The sequence below is a fragment of the Sander lucioperca genome, chromosome 6, assembly GCF_008315115.2.
Source record: "Sander lucioperca isolate FBNREF2018 chromosome 6, SLUC_FBN_1.2, whole genome shotgun sequence".
Lineage (NCBI taxonomy): Eukaryota > Metazoa > Chordata > Actinopteri > Perciformes > Percidae > Sander > Sander lucioperca.
In genome coordinates, this window is record NC_050178.1 from 28377344 (window position 1) to 28392807 (window position 15464).

Genomic DNA, 15464 nt, shown 5'->3' on the forward strand with positions numbered 1-15464 from the left:
TTGTTGGATCAATTAAGTAAAATCGGATAATTTCCCACAGCACACAGGACGATCTCTCACGGCACAGTGGTTGAAAGTCACTGTGTTAGAGAATGAGACCGTGTTAAAGCCAGAAAGTCCAAAGTTTAAATCTACATACAGTAAATCTAGCTTCATTTTTCTCTTCCTGTTGTGTTCTTTAACTCCCCTAAAGCAGACTCAGTTCTTGTTTTCCGTACATGTTTTGAGATCCCTGACCACTGTTTTCAAAAAATGTCGTCACTTTTTTTCGATGTTTGTCACTTTTTCTTCAAATTCTTTTTTGTCAAATTTCCAATGTTATTGTCAATGTTTTTGTCGATTGTTCTGCATTTTTTTATGTTTTTGTTGTTTTTTCCAACATTTTTTGTCACTTTTTTCCAACGTTCTTTGATCATTTTTTTTCAAACACTATAAAATTGAATCAAACGACCCAAATTCATTGAAAGTAGTGAATTGATCATTTACTTTACTTGTAAAGAGTAACGGTTGTATGGAACCATCCACGTTATTTTTTTTGGACAATTTGGTTATGAGAAACCCAAATTTCTGATATAGAAACTTTTTGAAAATGGGTCAAATTTAACCCGAGGACAACAGGAGGGTTAAAGAAATGAAGAAAGTGTATGACAATTCTTTGACAAGTCACGGCTTGGAAATAACAGGTTTGGACCCGAAATGTAGACTGTATTGACGAGAAAGAAACAGGAAGATTTTGAAGATTTACTAAAACGGCTTCAACAGGAGGTTTCCTGAGGCAACAGGAAGCTCCAACACACGGGGAAAAACTAAACACTTCGAAAAACTAAACCAGGACGGAGACGCTACACCGGGAGAGCTGACGCTCTGACACCAGACAACTGAATACACAAGACAACCAGGGTTGTAACGAGAGACAGGTGACGTGATGAACAGGTGATGAACAGGTGAAACACATCAGGGCGGGGCAGACAATCACAGAGGCGGGAAAACACACACGGCAGGAAGTCAAACATGACATGTGAGGAGTGAACCTTCAAAATAAAACAGGAAACTAAACTAAACACAGGATCCTGACACTGGAGAGAGACTTCTTTATCAAGTTTTGATCGACTCTCTCGCATTAATCACAGTGAGAGGACTCTAATATATATATATATATATATCATATATATGACTAAGGAAGGTGAACATGTTTTGGCCAGGGTCAGTAAAAAGCTGGTGATGTTAGGCAGCTTTACTAACAGGATGCTCACACACACACACACACACACACACACACACACACACACACACACACCCTCAGCAGACGGGAGAAGAGAAAGGACATGACCCAGAGTTCTTCAAACGTCATCCATTCAGCCATGCAACTGTTTTGGTAAATTCTGTGTTTTTATCATATCATGATGAAAATAAAAATAACACAACTGGGATTTTAGTTCTGTATTTGAAATATGTATGTATTTTTGGGAAGCAAACCTCAGATAAAATCACTTACTCTAGATGTGTCTGTGAGTGTGTTTTTGTCCGTGTGCATCACAGGAACAAAGGGTGAGGTGGAGGTAAAGTCTCAATGTCTTAGTCTCTCTCTCTCTCTGTCTCTCTGTCTCTCTGTCTCTCTCTCTCTCTCTCTGTCTCTCTCTCTCTCTGTCTCTCTCTCTCTCTCTCTGTCTCTCTGTCTCTCTGTCTCTCTATCTACTCTCTCTGTCTCTCTATGTCTCTCTATCTCTCTCTCTATGTCTCTCTCTCTCTATCTCTAGTCTCTCTCTATGTCTCTCTCTCTCTCTCTCTTCTGTCTCTCTATCTCTCTGTCTCTCTCTCTCTCTCTCTCTGTCTCTCTCTCTCTCTCTCTGTCTCTCTCCTCTCTCTCTCTCTCTGTATCTCTACTCTCTGTCTCTCTCTGTCTCTCTCTCTCTGTCTCTCTCTGTCTCTCGTCTCTCTCTCTCTGTCTCTCTCTCTCTGTCTCTATCTCGTCTTCTCTATCTCTCTCTCTGTCTCTCTGTCTCTCTCTCTCTCTCTCTGTCTCTCTCTCTCTGTCTCTCTCTCTGTCTCTCTCTCTCTGTCTCTCTCTGTCTCTCTGTCTCTCTCTCTGTCTCTCTCTCTCTGTCTCTCTCTGTCTCTCTCTCTCTCTGTCTCTCTGTCTCTCTGTCTCTCTCTCTCTCTCTCTGTCTCTCTCTCTCTCTCTGTCTCTCTCTGTCTCTCTGTCTCTCTCTCTCTGTCTCTCTGTCTCTCTGTCTCTCTCTCTCTCTCTCTGTCTCTCTCTCTCTCTGTCTCTCTCTGTCTCTCTCTTTCTCTCTGTCTCTCTGTCTCTCTCTCTCTGTCTCTCTCTCTCTCTCTGTCTCTCTCTGTCTCTCTGTCTCTCTCTCTCTGTCTCTCTGTCTCTCTGTCTCTCTCTCTCTCTCTCTGTCTCTCTCTCTCTCTCTGTCTCTCTCTGTCTCTCTCTTTCTCTCTGTCTCTCTGTCTCTCTCTCTCTGTCTCTCTCTCTCTCTCTGTCTCTCTCTCTCTCTCTCTGTCTCTCTCCCTCTCTCTGTCTCTCTCTCTCTCTCTCTCTGTCTCTCTCTCTCTCTCTGTCTCTCTCTCTCTGTCTCTCTCTGTCTCTCTGTCTCTCTCTGTCTCTCTCTCTCTGTCTCTCTGTCTCTCTCTGTCTCTCTCTCTGTCTCTCTCTCTCTCTCTCTCTCTCTCTCTCTCTCTCTCTCTCTCTCTCTCTCCTTTCTTTACCTTTTCAACCTTAAGGAGCCCTCCTTTCAGAGGAACAGATCGATACGGGACACTTCAAAGTGCTTGTGGCTTCTTTGAAAGATGCAGGAGGCAACAGCGCTTAATGCACCCAGGTACCGTCGTGCATCAGCAGTCATGACCACGGCCAGGCGCAACCTTTAAAAGACAGAATAAAACTGGAAATCACAGAGGCAGGAGAGAGAGAGAGAGAGAGCGAGAGAGAGAGAGAGAGAGAGAGAGAGACAGAGAGAGAGAGAGAGAGAGAGAAGCTATGTCCCAATTCAGGGGCTGCAGCCTTCGGAGACTGCATTCGTAGACCAATTGCGTCACACTGGCGCGACGAAGGCCATCCTATTTCATTTAATTTCTAAGGCTCCTTTAAATGCAGCCTCCTTTTACAGAATTCAGAGGACCCAACTGTTGTATCCTTCACAGCCCCAGGATTCCCAGCATTCATTTCACCATTCAAGCAGAAGAACAGGCAAACAATGTGGCCAGTCCTGCTCAAAGAGCCCGCTGAGCTGACTGGAGCTCTGGGTCTCAGAGACAACAGACATTCACACGTAGACTTCATGAGGGTTCATTATTTATTCCCCTCTCTCTTTGAGACTCTTGACCAAAATGGTAAAATACAAAGAACAACTTCTGGCTCTATTTCAGTGCTGTAGTTAAGGTTTTGATTATTTATCAGCTGCAGCTGTCAAGGTTTTCTAGGCGACAATAGTGTCGCTTTGACGCAAACAGGAAACAGGAAATGCTCTGCAGACCAGAGCGTCTCAGCGTCTCATTTCGGAGACCGCTCGGTTCAGCCTTCGTGGGCATCGAAGGCTGCGGCCCCTGAATTGGGACATAGCTAGAGAGAGAGACGGGTGAATGGAGAGCAAGGTTGAGTCAGAAGAGAAGTGGTGTAGGTAAAAGAGCAAAGAAAAAAAAGCAAAGAAAATGTCAAAAGAAGCGACACAAACATGTCGAAAAAAAGCGACACAAATAGGATTGGGCATCTAGAACCGGTTCCAACATGGAATCCTTTTTAAAAATTACAATCCCAATGGAAGTTTTTTCAATTGAATGGTTTAAAAAAATTTGGTTTTGAATCCGATCATCAGTTCCATATTTAAGGGTAACTACCGTTTTTTTTTTTTTACATTTGATGTCTAACTGATAGGAACAACAATCTTTGACATTGGTCCAGTATTAAGTGAGATCGCTGCAGTCAGCAGCGGAGAAACAAGCTGTAATGTAAGTTAATAGTAAATGTCCAGCTTGTATTTACCTTCACAAAAGTGCTTGTTTTGCCGCTGACAGACTCAGATTATTTTCTACGAGTCTGACAACATTATGGAAAGGATCCCTTCAGAGATAGACCTTTAAAACCTCTTTAAGACCTTTCTGTTTAACCAGAAACAGCTCTGAAGTCGCTAGTGCTAAACCCACCAGACTCCATTTAAAAAAAACAATACTTTTAGCGTGTATAGAGCCAACATATGTTCGGTAAACTATGTGTTTATTTCAACCAGAACTAGAGTTGTGATGGTTGGAAAAGCGGAAGGATGACCCAAAACGGCTTTTCATAGTTTTATTTTGTTTCTGTCGACTTTGATGCAATTTCACAGATGTTTTTATGTTTAAAAAAAAGGATCTTACTCTTTAACAGAAAGGTCGACCTCCTTAGAAATCCTTTCAATAATGTTGTCAGACAATTAGAATATTAATCTGAGCCTGTCAGCGGCAAAACGAGCACTTTTGTGAAGGTAAATACAAGCTGCACAATGAATTATTAACTTACATTGCAGCTTGTTTCTGGCTCAATACTTGACCAATGTCAAAGATTGTTGTTCCCGTCAGTCACTTAGACATAAAAACATAGGAAAGTAGGGTCCAGGTTGAAAAAACGGTAGTCACCCTTTAACATGCGCAATTTTTCGTTTCCGTAGTGGCCAACATACTTCCAGGTGCTTGTTGTGTTGCAGCCATAGGCGTAATTTACAGGGCTTAGGGTCAAAACAGGCCAGTACAACCCCCCCCCCCAAAAAAACTATTATAATTTCCTTTACATAAATACATTTACAAGATTGATAAATCCATTGTATAAATGATTCCTGCTGAGTCGCCCTCGAGACAAAACACCAAACTAGCTGTTCTCCAGCTAACCACATACTGAAGATGCAGTTTTTTTTAAATGTCATTTTGAATAGAAATACATCAGGACAAAATGGCTAAAAGACAATGGTTAAAAACAAGAAAGAGAGAGAACTACATCAAGCAAAAGAGAGAGAGTTCATGTCCTTAAAGACTGTAGAGATAGATGAGTTACAGAGTGTAAAAACGAGCAACAACATACCATCAGAGAGAAGACATGAGAGAGATATATATAGGGCAGGAACTGCCAACAAGTGGTATGAAGCAGCTTTGAAACAAGAAGCAGAATAAAATAAAAGACTACTGTAGCTGCTGCTGCTGCTGAATTATAAAACATCTTCATTTGCGATCCTCTCAACTATATTTTTACATATCAAAGAAAGTTATTGGGTCAACTGAGCCTTGTTCAGCGTAACGGAAGAAAAAGACAAATATAGGCAGACTGAAGGAGACAAGGGGACCAAGGGAGACGTTTATGTAACAGCTTTGTGCTGAGTCATTGTCGTAGATTCATACAGACTGACTGTACTTTAACCTTATGAACCCAGCTGGTTTTGTCTCTTTTTTTACAGGTATATGTGTGTATCTGAGCTAGACACTACAACGCAGGAAAATATTGTGTTGTCTTATTTTCAGGATCAGTTAGACTCCTCAGAAATGTCTTTTCTGGCATCATTCGGCATGCGAGTGCTACTGTACATGTTCTGGGATGTTTAATGTGTATGTCGAGACTGTCGTCCCTCAAAAAAACGCTCCCAAGAGTTGTTTGTTCAAGCAGCAATTATCAGAGAGAGGGAAAGAGAAATCCTCACAACATAGGATGTTGTGTTTAGGATTTTTTCTGAAGAGGCGATATGGGGGCTCGTCCGCGCTTTTCACAAAGGCAGAAAACACTTTAAGGTTATACTTAGGTACATGATTAAGAGAGACTGTCTTCCCCCTGAAAATTGGCCACATAGGTAGTTTGTTCCAGCATCATTCTGACCTATATTTATGTTTCTAGTGGTGGTGCCCTCTAGTGGCCGTAATAGTTCTGGTGGGATCAAAGCAGGAAGGTGAGGAGGTAGAAGAGTGCCAAATGTCCTGGTAAGGAGGCTGGTTGGGGGAGTGGGTTTAAGTTTATTTTTTTATTTCAAAAAGGGGCCGTGTATATTAATGAACATTTTGAAGAATGTAAATATACAGGATTATAGCCAAAGGCTAATTTCCATCCTTAGTCTCTGACAGGTTGATGGTCCCTATAAGTTAAGTTAAATAAATAAATAAACCAAATCAGAGTAAAACATCACAATAAAAAAATTACATAAATTACAGATCAACAACAGAGGACACATTACAGATTATCCCAGCTAATGACAACAGGTTTGCTTTTGCAGTAGCCATTTTTTAAACTGTTTGGAAAATGAGGTGAGAGTTGATAATTCACGTATTGCGCTTGGTATAGAGTTCCAGGTATTGGTTGCTCTAAAGGAAAAAATAGCCTGGCCAAATGCACTTCTCCTAAAGGGAACAGTGAGGTTACTTCTGGAGCCTGCTCTGGTTGAGCTGTTTGAGTTCTTTTCATATATTCCTGTAAAGGAGGTGGAGCTAGACCATGAAAGATTTTAAAAACTAATATAGAATCAATGTATTTCACAGTGTTCTCCCAATCTAGCAGTTCAAGTTTCTTTAAAATCTGACAGTGATGGTACATTTTAGATTGTCTATCTAAAACTTGTATAGCTTGTTTATATGTTGTCTCTAAGGACTTTAGAGTTGTCTTACATGCTGAGGCCCAACCAGTTATGCAAAAGGTCATGTGAGACATGATCATTGCATTGGGTGGGTCAAACAAAGACAGGACTTTCACCCAGGAGACTGGGGTTCAAAAGAAAACGCTTTCACAACGCTAAAGCCGTGTTAAAAAAAATGAGACCGTTAACGCTCTCTGGATTAGATATTAGGTTGTATTTCCTGTCCCTGCTAGGGGCGCTAATTTATGAAACTCTCCTGTGGGTCGTATTAGGCCAGAAACACACTGAAGCGCCGCGGAGCACTGTGAAGCAATCGTTTCATCGTCTCCTCTATTTTTTCTGCGAGTCGCGAGCAAATGTTTATAGAGAGAGAGCTGTGTGGAGAGGAGAAGGATCGCTTTGTGACTGAAACGGAGAACTGCAGGTCTGGTATGAATACCCAGGCGCGCGATCAGGCACGAATCTACGCTTCACGGCTATTCACGGCGCTTCAGCATGCGGTGTGTTCCCGGCGTTAGAGGGTAGGACTAAACGACCGATATTGTCGTATGGTTTGGAGGAACTTGTGTTTGTCGGCAGAGATCGGAATCAGAATCAGAATCAGCTTTATTTGCCAGGTTTGCGTAAACAAACATGGAATTTGACTCCGGTTAATCTTTGCTCTCAAAGTACAACACTCACCTAACAGATAAAGAATAAAAACAGAAAGGACAGTAAGAAATATAAAAAAATACTGTTATGTATACAGTATAACAATACAATAGAATTTGCAATAACAATTGAAGAGAGGGAAGGAATAGTGCAATATCAGTGTAGTCTGAGATTTAAGATTTAAATATATAGTGCGAGGCAGGTCAGTGCAATGGTGAAATATTAACAATATTGTAATTGTAAGAGTGAAATATACATGAGGTAGATGAGCAGAACAGTGTTGATTGACTTTGTTCAGTCTGAGGGTGGGGGCTATTTCTGAGTGTTCAACAGAGCGACTGCTTGGGGATGAACACATAAATGGAGAGAGAGATATGAGCCTAAGTTTAATCAATACATGCATTGAGGTTTTATTGACAAACTGACATGATTCTGAACACAAACACAAGTGAGTGTTAGAGAGAGGCAGACAGAGTCTATGAAAAAGTCAGACAGAGTGGCAGGGAGGCGAGGTGGTGAGAAAGTGAGTAACCTTGCTGTCAGTTGGAGCTGTGACAGGCTGCCGTGGTCACCTGCTGAGAAAAGAAAGCCATGTCAGAGACAGAGAGAGAGAGGGAACCTTTGACACAGCCCTCCACTCTCTACACAGCTTTCTTTTCTTTCTGGGGATACAATGAAAGATACAGCTGAAGGAGACATTTGAAAAGTCTGACTCCACCGGCCACATAACCCGGTCAGATGTGTTTGAGACAGACTGCCTCAGAACATAATGCATGATTACCTCAATACCTGAATCCTGGTTTCTAAACCTCAAGGGGTTTTGGTGCCTGTAGGAACAAGTCAGGGGATCATCGAAATCTGTGAGATTCATCCTCTGGGCACCATAAATGTCTGAACCAGATTTCATGGCAAGCTATCAACAAATCCTCCAAACTGTACAACGACATCTGTCGTTTGTTCCTTCCCTCTAATACGACCCACAGGAGAGTTCTCCGTCCTCATATCTAAACCAGAGAAGGTAACGGTCACAGTTATAAACACGTCGTTAACGTTGTGAAACGGTCCCAGTTTGGTTAGGTTTAGACACCAAAACTAGTTGATAAAAAGATGGAGGTTTGGGTTCAAATCAGATGTTACTTCACTTCCTGAAGGTTACCATGTGACGTAGAACATGACGTAGCTCCGTTTGTGTAGTGAAGAGTGAGGAATAGTGGACCCAAATGCAGGGAGAGGCAGGCAGGCAGGAGATGGCTTGAGTTCAGGGATTTATTGGTTAACAAAAAACGGCAGCTCAGAGGCTGGAAAAACCACAGAAAGGAACTCAGAGAAAAATACAAAAGCAACAGGAAAAACACAGGCTGACGGCAACTCGGGCAGGAAACAAAAGGAGCAAACTTACAGGGACAGGACACAACGGAATACAAAAAGACACAAAACGATCTGACACCAGACAAAGGAAACACAGGGGCTAAATAAACTAGGTAACGAGAAGACGCAAGACAGGTGACACCAGGGCTGGGGAACAGGTGGAGCACATCAGACAATCACACAGGCGGGAAAACACAAAGTAAAGCTAGACAAGACAAGACAGAAAACAGACTATCAAAATAAAACAGGAAACCAGAACAACAGACAGGAAACATGAAATAAACTTAACACAGAGACTTGACACAACAAGATACAACGACACAACAGGGAACAGAAATATACAGAATAATAATACAAAAAAAAACAGAAAATGTACAAAACCATAACAGTTTGTTCCATAAAGTTACTGAGAGTAAAGCCCTGGCCGGTCATGTGACAACCGGTCACATGAACACCTGTTTCCTGGATGAAAGTCTTGTGTTTTCTCCTTAACTTCTTCAGGACATGAACACCTGTTTCCTGGATGAAAGTCTTGTGTTTTCTCCTTAACTTCTTCAGGACATGAACACCTGTTTCCTGGTGAAAGTCTTGTGTTTTCTCCTTAACTTCTTCAGGACATGAACACCTGTTTCCTGGTGAAAGTCTTGTGTTTTCTCCTTAACTTCTTCCGGGACATGAACTCTGCTCCCCGGCTTGAAAGCCCTGTGTTTTATGTGGAAAACATATGAATTACAGTGCGTTAGTTTTGGTACCTTTATGGACGAATGGCTCATATGAACACCATCCTGGGAATATGATGTAATCCCTCTCCCTCTTCCTGTTTGCTTTTATTTCTTTAATACAAATCAAACATGTTTGTGTTTGTCAGATCATTTTGTCTGCTGAGATAGAATCAATGAAAAGTGAAAAGTTGGGGATTAGACACGACGCACAGGAGAGCTGTGACACAGAGTGAAAGGAACGGATAAACGGCAGTAAATCGCTTACGCTGGGAATAAACCTTTCTTACAAATCTTCACACACACACACACACACACACACACACACACACACACACACACACACACAAACACACACACACAGACACACACTCTCTCTGTCTCTTTCTGTCTTTCTTGGCCTCCGATCCCAAGTCAAGCGGGGAAAATCACTGTCAAAACCACTCTGTAACTCACATCATGATATTTAAGGTTATGCACCTCGATTTGCTGGATTTGGGGGATTTAACATTCAGGGCAGAGATGCTCTTTCATTAAGATCTGACAGCAGGCTCGTGATAGCACAGGAGAGCTGAATGTGCTGGATTTCAGACACACAGCAGCACATGATTGATATTTAAATACACACACACACACACACACACACACACACACACACACTCTCCGTTTCACACTTGAGTGTCTGATCAGATCAAGCCTCTACATGTTTACGATCAGTTTGCATCTCTTCACACCAGCAGCTGCATTGAGCGTTGACACCCACACACACACACACACACACACACACACACACACACACACACACACACACTCTTCTCCCGTTGCTGCATTTTAATCAGGCTGAGATACGGCGAGGCGCTCGGCTCATGCTTTTAGAATCACAAAGCAGGATGCTGATTGATTATGCATCGCCTCTTCACTGCTTCCACAGAAGCAATGTGGGGAAGCTGCTTAACCAGTTCTGCCACACACTGAACTGCACCACGTCGTTCCTGACCGTTAAACCTACATTGATATGCATCGGGAATGGCTGTCATCTCTTCAAGAGGCTTGCACTGAGGAAAAGAGCACGGAGGAGTTCTTTAGCAGGATGCCAGTGTCCATTTTGTTACCGTAAGCCCTGTTCACACAGGGTTAGTATCATGTGGGGATCACGTGTGATTTAGAAATGACCCCCCCCCCCACATCTGAGTTTCATGTGGCGCATTTGCACAGGACAAGCGAAGCCTGCTTTTACTTGAATTTACTGACATATCTGTACCCCGAGAGTTGGGTACCCAGAGGGGGAGCGTGCCTATGTTCCCACATTTCTACGATTTTTTTCAAAATTAGGCTCTACATTTCCTTTTTCATGAATTTGTATCAGATTTTATCTCTCCCTTTCTCCCAATTTGGTAGCCAATTACACCCAACCTATTATCTAGTAGCAATGGACTACAGATGGAATGTAACCCTAACCCTAACATAGGGCCTAAATTTAAGAAAAGTCTTAGAAATATGGGAACATAGGGCTGTGGTACCATTGGGCTGTGGTACCATTGGGCTGTGGGACCATAGGGCTGTGGGAACATAGGGCTGTGGTACCATAGGGCTGTGGTACCATTGGGCTGTGGGACCATAGGGCTGTGGGACCATAGGGCTGTGGGAACATAGGGCTGTGGGACCATAGGGCTGTGGGAACATAGGGCTGTGGGACCATAGGGCTGTGGGAACATAGGGCTGTGGGAACATAGGGCTGTGGGACCATAGGGCTGTGGGACCATAGGGCTGTGGGAACATAGTGACAGGGCAATGTGGTAGGTCATTTGCGGGGGAATTTTAATAAAATGACTAAAACATGTAACTTAAAACAAAGTAAAAAGGTATTTTTTAACACAAGCTGGTAAAAGATTTCTTTGGGTTACACTTTACCTGAAGGTATCTACATAAGAGTGACATGACACTGTCATGAACGTGTCATAAACATTATAAACAAGTCATAAACGTGTATGACATAATGCTTCTTTTAGTAAGTGTCATTCGATTTTTGTCATGACAAGTTAGGGTTCATGTGTTCATGACAGTGTCATGTGTTCATGACAGTGTCATGTCACTCTTATGTAGATACCTTCAAGTAAAGTGTTACCTTTCTTTGTTTGGTTCCACAAAATGGAGGTGAGGTAAATTGCTCTGCTGATTGCTGATTGATTGGGATTGTTCTGTCTGTACTCTTCTTTTCTAAGCTATTGATCGCATCACCAATCAAATGCACTTTCTTTAAAAAAAACACACATTTTACCCAGACTTTAGTGAGGTGAATCACTCTGCTGATTGATTTGGATTGTTTTGTTCAGCTGAACTGTAGTTTGTACTCTTCGGCTACGTTCAGACGGCAGGCCTTAACTCGATGGTGGTTATAAGAGACCAGTGTTCCCTGTTGGTAGGAAACAGAATGTAACTGTGGTTTCTCGTGTTAAAGTCCAACATTACTGGACTAAACACAGACCGAATAACACCTTCCACGAGCTAAATCCTTTTTACCCAGAGTTCAGTTTGCAACCTTGTTCTGACCTTGCACGTCTGCTGTCTTGCCATAGCTGCGGGATCCCATATCACACGCAAATCCATCTCGTCAGGCTTCAAGTAATGCATTTCTGTCCGAAAAGCAGCGTCCGGTGAGAAACTACGGGCGATGTTTAGGTGTAACAATGGCGGACATTATAGACAGATGGTTCATCCAGTCACCCGCCAGGTATTTTGTTTTGAAAGTGCCTGCCCTTTCTCAAACAGTTTCCATTAACAGCTTCTCAAACGGTTCTGTCTAACAAAGCATCTGGCGCATCAGGTTAGGCTTTGGCTACATTGCACTCGTAACGTGATATGTATCTTTTAACCGTCTCCACCTGCAGCGCCACGCGGTGTAGGATTGTGTGAGTCACAGGAGACACGGTGAGCTTTTCTTTGGGATCGTTGTTGTTTCTTCAGTTTTTGGAGCCGGCACAGAGCTGTGAAAACATCAATCTACTGTCAGCTGATATCAGAGGACGCAGGTGACAGGAAACAAGAAATAAAAACAGAAACTCTCAAAAAAATCTGCCAATACGCTCACTAAGTCATTAAGTCGTTTCCTGTATATAAGTAGCTTAATTTAAAAGAAATATAGACACTTTATGATCCATTTCTGTGTAAAAGGGACTCATACACCTCATGTAAAATACATAAATAGAAGACTGTCCTGTTTATACGCTTGTAGAGCAGATCTCCACGGTGCATACGCAACACACGTAAACATACACGCCACTTTCCTAAAGCCAAGTGGCGTGTTATCTGTATGCATTTTGAGCTATCCGTGGCGTGTATGTCTACGCTGTATACAGCGGACGGCAGTCTGCAACGTCACAGCATAAACATACACGCCACTTTCTAAAGCCACGTGGCGTGTTATCGCGAGGCTACGGTTGGGTTTAGGAAACGTCACACGTGGGTTGGGTTTAGGAAAAGAACAAACGTGGAAAGGAAACATCACACGCCGGTCTCCTGGGTGAAAGTCCTGTGTTTGACCCATCCTCCCCCCCGACCAAGCTCCCTACGTGGATTTTCGCCCTTTCATACAACTCGCTACGGCGTAAATTCACACGCAATCACAAGGTAATGTAAGTCAACGGAGGCCAAACGTTGTTGATAAACACGCTACAAAGCGAGTATGCGTCTTGATAACACGCCACTAATGCCATACGAATTGGTGTGTCATACATACGCCACTTCATGAGATCAGTCTGACACTACGCTGCTCTCATGTCCGGTGTCGCTAGTTTCATTGATTATATTGAAAGTGAAGTGTTGAGACATTCACTCCACATGCGTTACGCACGTAGCCGGCCCGTTATGCTTGTTTACCCTTAATTCTCAAATTTACTTCTACTGTACATTCATGTGATGAACTTCTCCTGAACCTCTTCTTTCCCTTCTTTTATATCTTCCACAACAAATCTTCTCAGTGTGGCGCTGCCTCTGTGCAGCCCTTTCTGAACAATCATTGCCGTGTGTACAGAGCCTTGCCACAGCTCATTAAGAGATGAATCGCCTCTGTGTTTCTCCGGTGTGTCCTGCAGGGCCTCGATGAGAGCTGCAGGCGGAGATCAATGGACTGTGCTTGAAGCATGTCAGAGAGCAGCGGTGATTCCTCAGGACCTTTCTTTAATATTGCGACAGAACTCCAATAAAGGTGAAGTCTGTTTGTGTGAGTCAGCCCCGTGGATCCACAGATCATCCCCCACATCTCTGGTGAAGTAGTGGCTGTGTCCGAGGCTTTTTACGTGAAACCTCGGCTACATCTACACTGCTACGTTTTCATTTTTAAGCGGCGTTTTGAGACAAAAGTGATCTCCGTCCACACAAAAGTTTTAGCTCCGGTAGCAGAACTAATCTCCGTCCGTATTAAAACACAACCATAAACACACACACACACACACACACGCCACGGAGGCTATGGAGAAAGCTCTGCATGGAGCCTCTGCAGAACCATAACTCACGTGTCCTTTTATAAATAAAATGAAATGTTTGCCCGTGCTTTGATCAATCCTGTAATCCACGTGTCAAACTCAAGGCCTGCGGGCCAAATCCGGCCCCTTGCAGATTTAGATCCGGCTCGTATATCAATTTGGGGTCATAATAAATAAAAAACAAAAACACAGGAAAGTGTTTTTTAAACTGCAATTACCTGACATTCAAAGCAGAATTTGGCAGATTTGCTTGATTTGCTAAATTCTATGATGGCTGAGGAACTCTTTTGATGACTTTTGTAGGGCTCCATGTCAACAAAAATACGACAAAAAGTGTACAAAAATGTTGGAAAAAGCAACAAATTTACAAAAAGGTGACAAATGTCTGAGAATGCGACAAAAAAGTCGGAACAAAAACAAGAAAAATGAGAAAAAAAGCTAACAAAATGTTTAAAAAAAAGTGACATGCATGTAACAAAAGCACGTCAATAAACTCTCCATGCCTGGATCTTGGTGTGATTCTCTTTTTCCAGTGTCACTAAAGTAGCATTTCTGTGATTGCTGACAAAGCCCCCAGACTAGTAGCCCCCCTAATGATCGATCGCTCACTCATTCCTCTTTAGGCAAACAAATGGTTTGTCTGGCCTGAACGCAACCTAAATCTATGTCATCTTTTCCAAAAGTAAATCTGTGTGTGTGTGTGTGTGTGTGTGTGTCCCTGTGTGTGTGTGTGTGTGTGTGTGTTTCCCTGGGTTTGTGTGTGTGTCCGTCCCTGTGTGTGTGTGTGTCCCTGTGTGTGTCCCTGTGTGTGTGTGTGTGTGTGTGTGTGTGTGTGTGTCCCTGTGTGTGTGTGTGTGTGTGTGTGTGTGTGTGTGTGTGTGTGTGTGTGTGTGCATGTCTCTGTGTGTGTGTCCCTGTGTGTGTCCCTGTGTGTGTGTCCGTCCCTGTGTGTGTGTCCCTGTGTGTGTGTGTGTGTGTGTGTGCATGTCTCTGTGTGTGTGTCCCTGTGTGTGTGTGTGTGTGTGTGTGTGTGTGTGTGTGTGTGTGTCTCTGTGTGTGTGTCCCTGTGTTTGTGTGTGTGTCCGTCCCTGTGTGTGTGTGTGTCCCTGTGTCCCTGTGTGTGTGTGTGTGTGTGTGTGTTCGTGTGCGTCTCTGCGGTCGCAGCAGGTGTTGTTGCACGTCGTGGGCTTTCACTGCACAAACTGCTGACTCATGGTATCCTCCTGCTGTGTTCGCTCCTTCTGAGAGGCTCATAGTCAAACTAATCTCTCCGTTCCTCCTGCTTTTCCTCGCATAGTTTAATAGTGTAAACCATTCATTACACATTTTGAAAGATCCCATTACTGTCAGCATCCAAACTCACAGCTTATTCCACATGTACCTGTTGCTGAATACAGATCAACTGTGTGGTTTCTGGAAGTAAAAATCATGTTCATTTTCTCCATAAAACTATAATGTCTAAACCAGGAGTGTCAATCTCAATTTCACATCCAGGGCCAGACATGGAGAGTTTATTAACAGGCTTTCAGGATTCCAAAGATCCAGGACTTAGCCCAAAAACTTGAACATCGACAACTTGTCAGTCACTCCCCCCTTTCCGCTAAAGCCCAAAACGGTCTCCTAAGCCCCAGGACCAGTGATTGACACGCAGTTAGACA

The 15464-nt window shown here is 43.0% G+C and overlaps 1 protein-coding gene and 1 long non-coding RNA gene across 2 annotated transcripts in view; one reads left to right on the forward strand and one right to left on the reverse strand.

Moving 5' to 3' along the window:
* Nucleotides 1-15464, reverse strand: part of LOC118495300 (nuclear factor 7, brain-like) — a 1057410-nt gene that overhangs the window by 557847 nt on the left and 484099 nt on the right. The window lies entirely within an intron of this gene.
* On the forward strand, nt 3701-7657 carry LOC118495319. The gene is made up of 3 exons (XR_004897694.1): nt 3701-3769; nt 5351-5355; nt 7646-7657. It is a non-coding gene; the product is annotated as an uncharacterized LOC118495319 (long non-coding RNA).